We start from the raw sequence: 13,469 nt of genomic DNA on the forward strand, positions 1-13,469 counted from the left end.
AGTGTTTGTTTTCGCCATCATAAACTCCAATATCTCAAACATGGAAATAAAAAAAAATTATTTAATTAGCCTACTTTCTATTTTTTTTATGGGCGCTTTACTATGCGACAGATGTTACGCCTTAGAGGCTTTACCAGTAAAAAGCACATAGGTCATACTTCTTTATTAATAGTTTTTACCAGGTGTTGACACAAAAACCTCTTGTACAAGAATATAAAGTTAATAAAATGTTTCTAAAATCGAAAATTTAGGGTAATTTACAAACTAAAATTAATTTAAACTGCTTGAGAAAAAGGAGCTGGAGTACTTCTGGTGCCTTTAAAAAGCACTGCTATTTTTCTCTTTTTATGTTAGCTTTAAAGCTTTTCCTTCTTAATGCTGTACATTGATGACAAAGCCTTTTACTATAATATACTAAAGTAATTGCATTCGCCCCTGATCTTTGATCTATCTACATTGATCCGGCGGACTGGGTTAGAACGACTTTATGGGATATATGAAGTTATTTTATCCAGAGTAGAACCATCAAGATTTATTTAAATTGGAGAAAACTTTAAAAAAAAAGCATAGTTGAGTTAACCAAGAAAGCAGTATAAAAATCAGGCATGAAACGTACTTTGCTCCAAATATTTCTTGTAAAAAAATATTAGTACTGAGTTTGGTAAAGCCATAATAACATTATTTATATTTACAAAAATGAGATAATAACAAAGATAAATAGGTGCTTTATAATCTTCTTGGTTCACGAGGCTTTATATGCATTAAAATTTGCCACTACTCCCCTAATTGTCCAATAAGAAATCAGGATATTTTAAAAGTCCACTTAATAATAATTCATAACTTGTCATCAAATTGGACACTACCGTTGTTATCTTCATGTTAAAACCCACTTTTAGGGGCTGGGATATATTCTGAATCCCTAAAAACAATCTTTTTAATAGGCTTTACTCAGGACTTCCTCCCCACTTGAAGTCGCCGTTGTTGAATTTAAAGACGCCATGAGCTTAACGTAACCACACCGCCACAGGACACGTAAACTTAAGTACTGCTCTGGGCGTTTGCCTAATTGAACTGAAAGGCCCCTTACTGTGAGCGTCCACGCCTTATTCAAATGGTTATGGCGCTAAACGCCCCGAAGGCCAACTACTCCTTATCCGCTTACACTGCCGCATCAGGAAAGAACTGTTGGTGCACCACAACTTGTCATTGGGAGACAAAATTGAGCCATATCTTTGAGGGTGGCAATGACCGCCGCATTTTCTTCTGGTAGTTAATTACTATTTATTTCACAAAGCGGTGACCTTGTGGCGGAGGCTAACACAAACAAATCTCCATATTTTGCTGGTTATCTCGCTGCCCAGTGTTCGCCATCTTTTCTTTAGTTGCTATCAAAGTGCTTTGCAAGTTGAACTTCTCGCTGATGCCGAAGAGCAGTTTGAGTCAACAGAGCAGTCGAATTTGAGGAGATAATTAAGGCTCCACCGAGACGTGAGGCACTCAGTTCCGGCTGTTACCACTAAAACAATGCTGAAGCACATCAACTTAAGGATGGTTTTTGACTTCTTTTCCTTGTAGTCGAAGACAGAATCCGTTGTAATGCTCCTGATACTGCGACAAGCTTCTAAACCAAGCAAATATAGGCCTATTAGCCTCTTCTCAACCGTTGCAAAGTAGCTAAAGTCGCCATTCTACCCTCTTGAAAGCGTTTGTTGACGTAAGCCGTGCTCTGCTAAAGTTCTAATTTGAATTTGGACAAGGACATAAACCGACCCTACAGAGTCTCTGCCCGAGGGCATGGACGACCTTGCCTTCACGAATTACGCGCCGTAGTACCCCCTACCGTGCTTTTTGACTGATCAAATCCTACCTTGAGGGTCGGGCAAAGCGCACCCATCTAAAACTAACAAAGTAAGGGGTCACAAACGGACCACTTCTATCACCCTTGCTTTTTGCACTTTATAGCGCGACGTGTCAAGGCCTGACAATCACCACAAACGGACTCCCTTATCATATGCGGGGGACCAGTCTGTTTACTCCTTGTCAAGCTGCCCGCCTTATTGCACAAGCGTCTTCAGTACTAACTAGTAACGCTCAACAGTTGTCTTCGTTAAGAAATTACTTTTAATGCTGAAAGAAGTGAGGTCTTTTCTGTCACGAAGAAGCGCACTGCACCTACACGGCCGCTGACTCCCTTGATGTTCCCAGGCGATATGGGTCATCATCGACAACAAGCTCCCATGGTGGCTGCATGTAAACTATATCGCGACGAAGGTCAAAGCGACGGCTCAAACTATTAACTTTTTTCTTTGTGCTAATAGCAAACTCTCGTTGCGCAACAAGAGACGCTTGTATGGGTGTATTTCCAATTAAACCATGAACATACGCCTCTACCATCTGGGTCTACGACTTACCGGCATTAATTCCTTCCCCTCAAGTGAGACTATACAAGCTGCTACGTGTTAGGGTGAGCGCATCGTGGTTTGTTTGAAACGTGCATAACCTCAAGGCCTTCAGCTTGCCCCAGGCCATCGTTTCTCGACGCAGTACTAATAACACCTAAGAACGGCTTACCAGCACACCAATCAATTACCAGCAGAAGAGCTCAGTTACCAATCATGAGACGGCGCACGCTATATTTGACCGTACAATGGGCTTTAAAATTTATTCTGTGGGCTAGATTAACACAAGCTTAAATTTAGTTTGTACGCTCTCATCATGTCGAGATCGCGTACATTCAATGTGTGTGTTTTTTAACCCGACCGAGTTCCAGAAAGTGCTAATAATAAAAACAAAAGATATTGGGTGATGATAAAATCAACAAAGTTTATGGAATATTTTATGAATGGAACCATAATTGTTAGAGCACTCTGTGCCCAGTATAATGACTTTTCTGGGGCTCCATTAATTCCATTAAAATGCAGACTCTTGTATGTTGTTCCAATTCTGATCGCCAAATGGCAACAATAAAACTTTGTTTATAAAAGTCGCGAATAAATTTCTGTTAGTTTATTAGCTGTAGCTGTAAGTTATAACTTGGTCGGTACAAAGGAAGGTTTGAGCTCACTTCCTGTAAACCCGAGTTACAATCCTAAATTTGTCTTTGAATATCTCATAAATAGTAAAAAAAACTTTTTTTGACACTATTTATAATATTAGGTGTATTATATTTTAATAATTATACATAATGATAATTAAATTTTCACACGCTATAGCCAAAAGGTTATTTATTATACCTTAATAAACGTATGTAGATTTATAATTTACATATTTTTGATTATTTTATCTATCTTTGTTTTGTTTTATTAATTTTATATTAGTAACATATTTCTCTGTCCATGCTTTGCTGATGAAATGGTACGTGGACTGAAAACCACCACTCCATGGGGGAGCGGTTTTTTATTAAGCTCACTTTTAGATTTAAAAGGAAAATAAAGTTAAGCAGTAAGAATGAGCTATAAATATCGACTGTAGTATGTCAGCAAATAAAAAAAGTTTATGAATTTAGCTCCACTATTGCTGGTGCTATGCTAGAGATGATTAACGTATATATAATTAGCAATCTCCGTAAAGTTGATTGTTACTTAAAAATCAGGTAGCCTAGATAATCGTGCACAATCATTTAAGGTATAACACTTTCGAGTTTTAGTGAGGTATATAAGCCTAGGCAGCCGGACGCATACCAGTATACGCATGCCGTATGCCATATAAATGAGAAGGCTATTAATAAAGGTTACCTTGTTTGTTCTGCATATGGGCATGATGAAAACTCGCTCCCCTCTCTTAATGAAGTAATTTTAAATAAATTTCCCGGCTCAGTTTGTTGTCTATTATGACACCAAATATTTGACAGTGATCTTGAACGAACATTTAAGGTAATTTTTGGAGGTACGGGGATTTCCGCCTCCTCGAGATCAGCAAGGTAACGAGTTTTTAATATAGTGATATTTAATAAACTTTCATCCTGGGAGCCAAGGTTAAGGTTGGTGATATAATCTTAATTTAGTTGGATAGCTAAGAATTGTGATTTAAAGTTGAAGAAAATCACAGAGTTGTTAGTGCATCTGGCAATAGTAGCTGAGTCTAGGTTGTGTATATCAACGTATAATGAAAACAATAAAAAAGACGCAAAAAGAAACTTTTGAGGGATATCAGTAATATATAAAGGGATGCGACTTGGCGTCCTCACTTTTAGCTTTGAACTTACGGTTGTAGAGTAAAGAATTTAAAATTTTACCATTGATAAGGGAGTGAGTTTCAAGTATCCTGTACGGTAAACCGTAATGTCATACCTTCATTTAATATTTTCAGTATGAAATATAAGGCTATAGTTGACTTCTTTTCGTTAAAAGCTTTAGTAACGTGTTTATAAAGTCTTTAAATTTGATGGCAAGTAAAATGCTTTTACTTTATCCGCAAAATTAGCTTCTTTTAGTGACAATAACTTGCATTCTTAAAGCACTAACTCTACTACTTTTCGGAGGCAAAATAAAAGGCTTATTGGACGGTATTCACTTACCAGTTTGCGCTTTCTGTTATATTTAGGAGTAAAAAATTATATTAACGAGTTTCTAGCAGTTTGGAAAAGAAGAATAACGCAGGAACAGAGTTGATAATATTTATAATTACTTAAGAGGCCGTGGTGTTGGGTACTTTAATATAAAGATGGTAACGCAATAAATCTCGATACTTAACCACTAAGGTTTTGTGTTAATATTATTTTTACGTTTATTGTAAGCTACGTAGTTTATACTATTAACATAACACGTATTATCGTTTTTATTACATTATTACTATTTTAACTATTATTACTGTTTTTAAATAAAGTAGAAGGTGTAGAATTCAAACCAGCAGAACTAACTGTAATTTTATTTTAAATGTTCTTTTCTGTTATAGTAGTGTTTAATAGTTCCACGTGATAATTGATATAAAATGACTATTGTTACTTCTACGTGCTCTAAATGATACTAATATTTATGGTAGTTCGGTTATTGGTACGTTTACTATAGTAGTGTCAATTTATAAATCGCGTGCTGATGGATAATCAGTTTATTAACACGCCAAAGCAGTATTGCCGATAGTAACATGTCTCTAAACTTAGCAAACTTATTCCTCAACACTTATGTAAATATATGGGCAAGCATATTTTCACTTGTGCAGTAATAATGCCTCCCTCTTCAGGCATTCTTTAACGTAATGTCATTTAAGGTTAATATGTCGAGATAACTTAATGCCCCAAAGTCATAGCCACGTGCATGACAAGTTGACCGTCTATCATAGTATTCAATCCCTTTAAAGGTTACCTAAGTTCATTTAGTAGTCCTTAAACCTATTTCACTGTTCGAATACAAGAAGCGAGGCAATGTATTTGGCTTTCGCTGTTGTTAGTGCGGTAACTGTCTGGCGTTTCGATTCCCAATAATTGGACAGCAGTAGGCAGATATAATGATCCTGGTTCTACTTTTCATATAGTGTCCAGAGGTGTAGCTCCCGTCTGTAATACTTTAGGTTTAGATCCTTCCCCTCCTTAGATGCCACTAATTTTCACTGACTTCGTGTATTTTCAATATTTCAACACCTGTTTTTCGGCGATGCAGTGCTGTTAATCATGATCTTTTAAGTGCTGAAGCAAATTAGTGACTGCATTGGCGATATCCGGTCTAATTCCCCTTGCTAGGTATTGTAAAGAGCCCAAATTCTCAGTAAAAGGGTGTTCGTGGCCCGTATCACTTCTTAACCTTTCTAGCGTCTCCGTATGTAGGGATAAAATGCGAGTTTCGCGACTACTAACCCGAATACAATGGAGTATTTGGTCTATTACTTAAGGATTCCTGTTTTAAAGAAATCTGCCTTCGTTTTTATAATAGGAAACCTAAAACGAAAGTATTCATGGTTAACTTCTTTGAAACTGAACGCAGATTTTATTAATTCCCGGGTTTCGACTGCAATATTAGTCAACCTTATTAGGTTGTCGACGTATACAATTACAATACATTTTTAATGTTTGCCGGCAAAATGAAAGAGGCATAGTTCAATGAAAGATTGTTTAAATCCTGATACATTATAACTAATAGAAAACATTTGTCTTCTGGTTTGTCTTTATGTATTGTACGGAGGCCTAATGTTAATTTGACTTCTAGAATCATACATAAGTCTACATTGGAGAAGCCATTTTTAAAGTCATATTGTATTTGTTGAAGGTTTTATTGATTAGCCTTACGACAAGGATTTTAAATTCATCCATAAATATCACTGGGCTTGTTGATTCAAAATAATCTAAAAACGTATATTTAATTAAACCCTTCAAAGCATATTCTCGCTCTAAAAGTTTCTTCATCTTTGATTATAATAACCCAGATAGTATCTTTTAGGAGTCGCCTCCCTTTTAATATTATATTTCCATAGTACTCATAGAGCCCAATGCATTGCTTGGAATTATGTATACTGACTTTGTGATAGACTTTATTTTATCCTCTTGTATACCATTACATTTCCCTCTATTGTCAAAAGTAACACAGAAACGATTTCGTTTGACTTTTTTTTTATAGTCCCTTTGAACCACGTTTCAGTTTTTCATTAACTTCAAATTGTACTTTAACCCGTCGATTAAATGATAGTTGTTTGTATTAATAGGTAAAGCATCCTCGTCTCTGTATTCATTGGTCCTTATGTTGCTGGTGGACGTTTTTCATTCATACCTCCAGGTCTCACTTCATTGATAGGTATAAATCATCACCTTCCGTTTCGCTTCATCAGTGCTGTTTGGGTCGGTCCTCTGTCGATAGTTGTATATCGTAGTCTTCCGACTCCCTGGTAGGTTTAGATTTCTTTAAGACTCAAAACTTTTTTAAAGTTTCTGCTGTTAATAGCCGATTAGTGGATAAACAAATTCTATGTGAAGTCCCCGTCATTATCACTATGGGCTATTCTTATGTCGTATCGATTCTTTAAAGTGTTAATAAAATTCTCTCACTTTGGCATAGACCTCAGCTTGAAGTCTTAAGAAGAGGACCCAAACTGATCGATCGCATTTACACGCAATATGGAGACAAATGACAAATAAATTCTTTCGTATCACTAATCAAGATGGCTTTATTTTGAGGCCGGTAAGACAGTACAGTACCTAACTAAGATCGCTCTTTTCAGACTACCAGACTCTCAAGAATTTTAAGTCATTACTAGTTTCACCGAAAAGAAATTTTAGCAGTTTAATTATAACACCGAGTAAAATACCCAGTAAACTTCTCATCTGAAAATGTCTTAAACCCGGACAACAAGCAGAAGGTCCCCTCTTGCCACCGTCTCCCCTCGCCCTTGCTTAAACACTTGAAAAATAGACCCCAAGGATTAGGGAATTTCCGAAAAGAAGTGGGGGGAGAGAGAGGTAAGCTTCCCCGGCCCTCCCTCCTCCCCAGCCCTTGCTTGGCGCTATCTCTGTATAATTTAATAGGTAAAAAATCATGAGGGTTGTGGTATTCATTAAGCGAAGGGGCCATATAAGTCGACATCTAATTCTTAGCATATACAAATGTGAACATTAAATTTATTTATAATTTTTTAACTTTAACCTTCTAAATATTGGCTTCTAAACAAGAAACACACTTAAGGGTTTCATAGCTGTCAAGTTTACAATTGAAAAATTTTGGAATGTTTTCTTGATCCCAATGACCTAAAATTCTGTGCCACTCCGTCTTAGTTCTGGGCTAAATTCAAAAATTCTGAGGCGATGTTATCTATTCCGGTGTTGGCTCTTCTAGCAATTATTTAGTTTGTAAATTTTGGTATTAATTTATAGTTCATCAGGGTATTGCTTAATAATGTCGCCTTTACTTTGTTACATATAATAATTTTTTCATAATCAGAAATTTTACCAACAGTAATAAGGTTATTAGTGTATTCGGTTATAATTAAAGGCTTTTCTCTTCTTAAAGGTGCTTTTCCCTCGAAATATTATGTAATCTTTTACTCTTTTAACCGCTTCTCTAGAAAATTTAAAGTTCTGCACCATTCTTTCGTCCTGAAATATACTGCAACTAGAAGCATATAGGTAGAATCGAGTGATTGCTATTCGAATCGTGGCGCTCTAAGAAAAAGGACTTGATTGGTTTTTAATGATGGCCCCCGGGCGTTGTACTCTTATAAGTGTGGTGTGGGTAAGTTAAGATTTCAAGCTATCAAAATTGGGAAATTCAAATCAAATCTTATTGGTGCAGAAAGGAAGCGACGAAGCCTTTCATATCCATAATTTTACTGGCATGGGACGCAACTAGTATTGACGAAAGTATTTTTCCAGTTGTAAGGCAAGTAACGATAGAAAAAGTGAGATAAAATCTATAACTGTTGTGACAACTGATAAAGTAATATTATTGAAGATATACACATTCAAGGGCCCCTTGTGGAGCAATAAGAATTTGCTTCTGGCCCAAAGTATAGGACCTTCACAGATACAGACCTCCACAACAGCTTATTGTCGGCGAGGATCCCAAATAAATTTTCTAGAAACATCACAGAATAGCTTGGTCTTCAATGCGCTTCTCAAGATAAAAATGGGCTTTGCTTTTTTCGAATTAATAATAATTTTTCAACGACGACCCCAGCTGGAGAGCGTGGCTAGATGGTACTGCTGATGCTAATGCACTAAAGCCAAGGACTTTGGCAAGGAATAAATTTGTATCAATTGCTTATAAAGCAAATACTGTGTGGTGGTTGTCGGGCAGGGAGGTCGCTCATATATATTCTGAAGAACAAGGGACACAAAATTGGCAGAAGGTTTCCGCAGAGAATAAGAAATTATGTATAGAGGCCAATCAACATAAGCAGCGAAGGTCCACTATGTTAGCTTGGACGTTCAAATGTAGAGGATATATAAAAAAGAATTGTGAAACCTAATGAAAAAATAAAAAAGAAAAATAATAGTTAAATTTGTTAATATATATTAACCCGGACTTGAGAGCTCTTATTGTAAGTCAGAGATTAAAAGCATTAACGCTCAAACTCAAGATCGTGAGTTCCATCCCCACCGACGCGTCTCTCTTTTTCGGTCTTTCGTGGTGGTGAAAAGTCTTGCCCTCATCTAATAAACAAGAATTTTTGAGTAAAACTAAACATTTATGCACTTTTTTCCTGTATATACACCTTTCTCTTAGTCCTTGCGATTTCACTATAGCGCAATAAATAAGAGGGTAGAACCTTCGCACTACACCTAACAGATTTTATTCTCGAGCAAGTATTCCGTTTAAAGGGTTTATACGCTTCTTTCGCGCACGCATATATTTGTCTTACGTGGTATGCAACTTATATATTTAACTTTTAATTGGTTGTGTATGTTTCTCCTCTTTTTTATTCGGTCATTATTATAACATAAATTTAAATAAGTTTTTTATTTTTCTCTTTGCTTTTTAAGTTGTTAGCACGTCTTTAGTATCATAAATATACAGTAATAATACTAAAATTAAATAAGCAAACACACCTTGCCACAACTTACTAACTTTCTCAACTATTATAAAACCTGCTTAAATGTGACAGTAGGTTGCTGATATCAAACTTGCTTTAAGTTACTACAGTATTTTTAAGGAATCCTCGCTAGCTAGTATTTATGGCACAGATTTTAAGACTGGAAGTGGTAATTAATTATAGTATGAATATTGCACAAGCGGAAATATATATTTATGCATGTACACTAAAAAAAAGATCAATGAAATTTTCTCCTATTTGGTGTTTTTATTGTTTTGTAGTTGTTAATTTTTTGTCTGCAGGGTTTAGTAATCGATTGAAGCCCAAAAACCGAAAAATTAAACAAAACAAAAACAAAAAAAAAGCTAAGTTAGTAATCAAAAGAGTTACTGATAACACTTGGAACGTTATTTATTAAAACAGTATACAAGACCTCTTTTCACAATAAAAAATTGGATAAGTGGACTTTTCTGTTTATTAAAAACTCCAAAAAAGGGCTAGTTAGACATTAATAATATGAAACAGCATACATGAAATGTCTAAAACAAATTTATAACCAAATATATTTCTCCCAGAAGAAGCAATTAATTGTATAAAAATATTTTTGGCATTAACTCTCTGACTACTTTCATGTTCTTCATATTGCATTAAGAACTCACTACCTTTAAAATTATAAACGAAGCCATCTGACAATGTGCCAACAAACTTTTTGGTCAACGGTTTTAAGGGAAATGTACTATTTTTGATTTAACACCTCAGTTTTAAAATTATGTCTATTTACAAAACAGTGGTTCTCATTTATAAATTTATGAACTAGGAAAGAATTTTTATGTAACAACATTTTAATAACAATCTTAAACACATGAATAACAACCATGTTCTTAATTTGCAAGTGTTTATAATCGTGATGCCCCTCGCGAAGTATTGCTTACTATACAGCGCCCGCAACGGATAACGAGGTAAAATTAGAGATATAATCTTCTTTATTACGTGGCCGAAAGACTTTCCCTCCTCTTAAAACAAAAAACAAAGCCTTTCATTTTGCTATGAAGGGCGCCTCTGTAATTATTCGTAACAGTCGATTTTGAAGTCACTTTATGTTTAGTTGACTGCCATAAGGCCATACCACGGCTTCATAAGTCGAAGTCGGCTAGATAATTTGCAAATAAAACTTGTTTGCTACTTCTTGAAAAGTATTCTCTTGACCAAGAGAGGATAAAATTTTTTAATTATTAACTTAGCTTTGTTGATGAGGTAGTCAACGTGATAGTGCTACGAGAAATGCTTGTCGAGTCGGGGGACGGCTTGGCCTCAAAGCGTTATAATAGATGCTGTCGTTTTGTCTCCCCTTCGATACGAATATAGCTTTGCTCTTAGGGAGTTAATTGTAGTTCACCACTATTCAAACCATACACCAAGTGCGAAAACTACGTTTTGCACATGTTATAAGCTAGAAGGAGATCTGGAGCAGGCATAGACAGCAGTATCGTCCGCACACTGCGATAAAAAAGTGGAGGTATTTTTAGCCAGTTCGTTTAAAAATGAGCTAGCTTTTCCCGCTCTGACATAAAATGTCCTTTGGTGCAGAAAAGACTGGAGAAGCGAAAGCAGATAATCTAGTACCTTCAGGAAAAGCCTATCGTGCCATAGCCTGTTAAACGCTTTTCCGACATCTAGAAATATGCATATGTCGACTTTTTGGTATTAGTATCTTTTGAGGTGTCGGAATAACGCAAAAGCTGCTTCGTGGTAGACGACCCCTTTCGGAATCCAAACTGGAATTCTGGTATGCAACCAGTATTACTTTCGCAATCATTCAAGTATGACAGCCTTAGCTATTTGGCCAATACATAACAAAAGACTTATAGGACGGTAGTCTTTAGGATTTGCAGAGGGCTACTTCAACTTAGGAATGCACACCTCTGCTGCCGTTTTCCATCGTCCAGGGGATGTGCATAATTTAAAGAATAGTTAATAAGTGAAACCAAGGCCGTTTTTGCTGTCTCGGGCAAAAGTTTAAGCATGTCGTTGGGTACGCCGTCAGGACCTGGCGCTTTTATGTACGCAGAAGGTTTGTATTTTTTTGATCTCACTTCCTTCGTATCGGCATATCAGTAAGTTCAATTTCGAGGATGGTTACTGTGAGAAGCTACGGCAGTGACTATATAAACGTCGCATGAAAACATCCGCCTTAACCTAGTCGACATTAGTATAATCGGTTTCTGTCTTAAGGGCCGAAGGATGAGGTTTCTTGCGATTTCTTATGAATTTGACAAATTGCCTGTAGGTTGTAGGATTTCTCGAATTTTCAAACTCGGCAAGTTTCGGTTCCAAGTTTCATTGCGCAAATTAATGAGGCATTCTTTGACTTCCCTGTCAAGTTTGTAAAGAATTCGTTTATCCTCGGAATCTCTAGGGGTTACGTATTTACGTTCATGCCCTCTTCTTAAGTTGAGGAAATATTTTATTTCCTCAGGTAAGCGTGCTTTACGCGAAGGGGCTGTTAGTGCAACGAAAGCCGTTTTATGTGCTTGAATAATTGTAGTACCATAGGGATTTACCAAACCATTGAGGGTAACTGGCGGAGCAAAGTAATTGAACTGTCCCCAATGGCTTCTGTAATCACTTCTTTAAAATTTACTCCAGTCCTTATACCTCCGTATGTAATTGAAAGTGCTACTCCTAAAGACCAATTTCGTAAGGCATGAGAGAGTGGTTCGGGGAGAGACCCACTAGCGTAACTAAGTTGGGATCAATTCGTAGGTTGCATGTAATGGCAAGGTCAAGTACATCTAAGACCCGTTATGTAAATATGTGTGTTAGGTTCTAAAGGACTGGAAACAAGGAAACCTCTTTTTTCAACGTAGTTGTACAGTCCAAGTCCGTTAGGATTTCCCACTTTACTATTCCAAGAAGGATCTTTGCGGTTCAAATCCCCGCAAAGAATTACAGCTTCGCGATGGTTAAAAATACTGTCCAGCTTTTCAGGTAACCAAGAGAGTACTGGAGACCTATATGCAGAAGCGATATCCACGTCCAGGTGGCCATAAAGATTGCTTTGATTGCCATTGCATCGATAACATTTAAATTGACAAGCGGTATAAATGAGTGATCTATCTGCTTTTTAATAATAATGTCTGCTCCCTCTTTTCTCGAGTAGTTCTTACCATGCCGGTAAAGCACGTAACTGAAAAATTTATAAGATGTACTGGTTTTAGATGGGTCACAGTACTTAAGGTAATATCAATTTTCTGGCTATTAAGAAATTGCTGAAATTCTTCTCTTTTTGCACAAAAGAGTGCCGCGTTGCAAAATAAAATGCGAATATATCTAAGCTTACGACGAGAGGTTACCATAAAGACTTAAGAAGATCGTTTAACATACTTGCCATTGCTGAAATGGTCGTTCGTATATTATTTATATAATGTTCATAGTCTTTAGACTTTGTCTTCATGATACCGGCGGATCGTAGCTCTTCTTGTTGACAGGTTGAATTACTTTCTAGAGAAAGTTCTTCTTTATTTTGAGAATTCCTGGAAGCAGTGCAATTAATTATCTAGGAGTGTATAGCCCTGTTGTGCGATTTGTTGAGGACAAATATTTGCGCATGTGAGAATTTCTTATGTGATAAGGGCAACCTCGGTAGTTAGCGGACAGTTAGCGCATTTCAAAGAGACATTGGCGTCTTCGTGCAGCCGGCAGTTTCATGGTTGCTTCCACATTTGACATACCTTAAGGTAGAGGTAAAAAAGTGGAATTATGGCCAAAAAGTTGTCAGCGGCGGCACTGGCCAATTATGGTTGAATTCTAAAATCCTTCAACCGTAATTAAAAGATGACCATCTAAAGTTATTTTGTATATCTGGCAAATGTACTAGCACTAAAGGAAGAGCTTTTCGTTCTTTCCAAAAACATTTCATACGAACGACTTTTAGTGGGTAAGTACCTCGATTGCTTAAGTTTTCCTCAAGTGCGCTCCAGTAAAGTCCGGGTAAAATTCCTCTCAGCACCACTTTTAAA

The sequence above is a fragment of the Zophobas morio genome, unplaced genomic scaffold, assembly GCF_036711695.1.
Source record: "Zophobas morio isolate AGI-343-1 ecotype UQ-CSIRO unplaced genomic scaffold, CSIRO_AGI_Zmor_V1 ptg000068l, whole genome shotgun sequence".
Lineage (NCBI taxonomy): Eukaryota > Metazoa > Arthropoda > Insecta > Coleoptera > Tenebrionidae > Zophobas > Zophobas morio.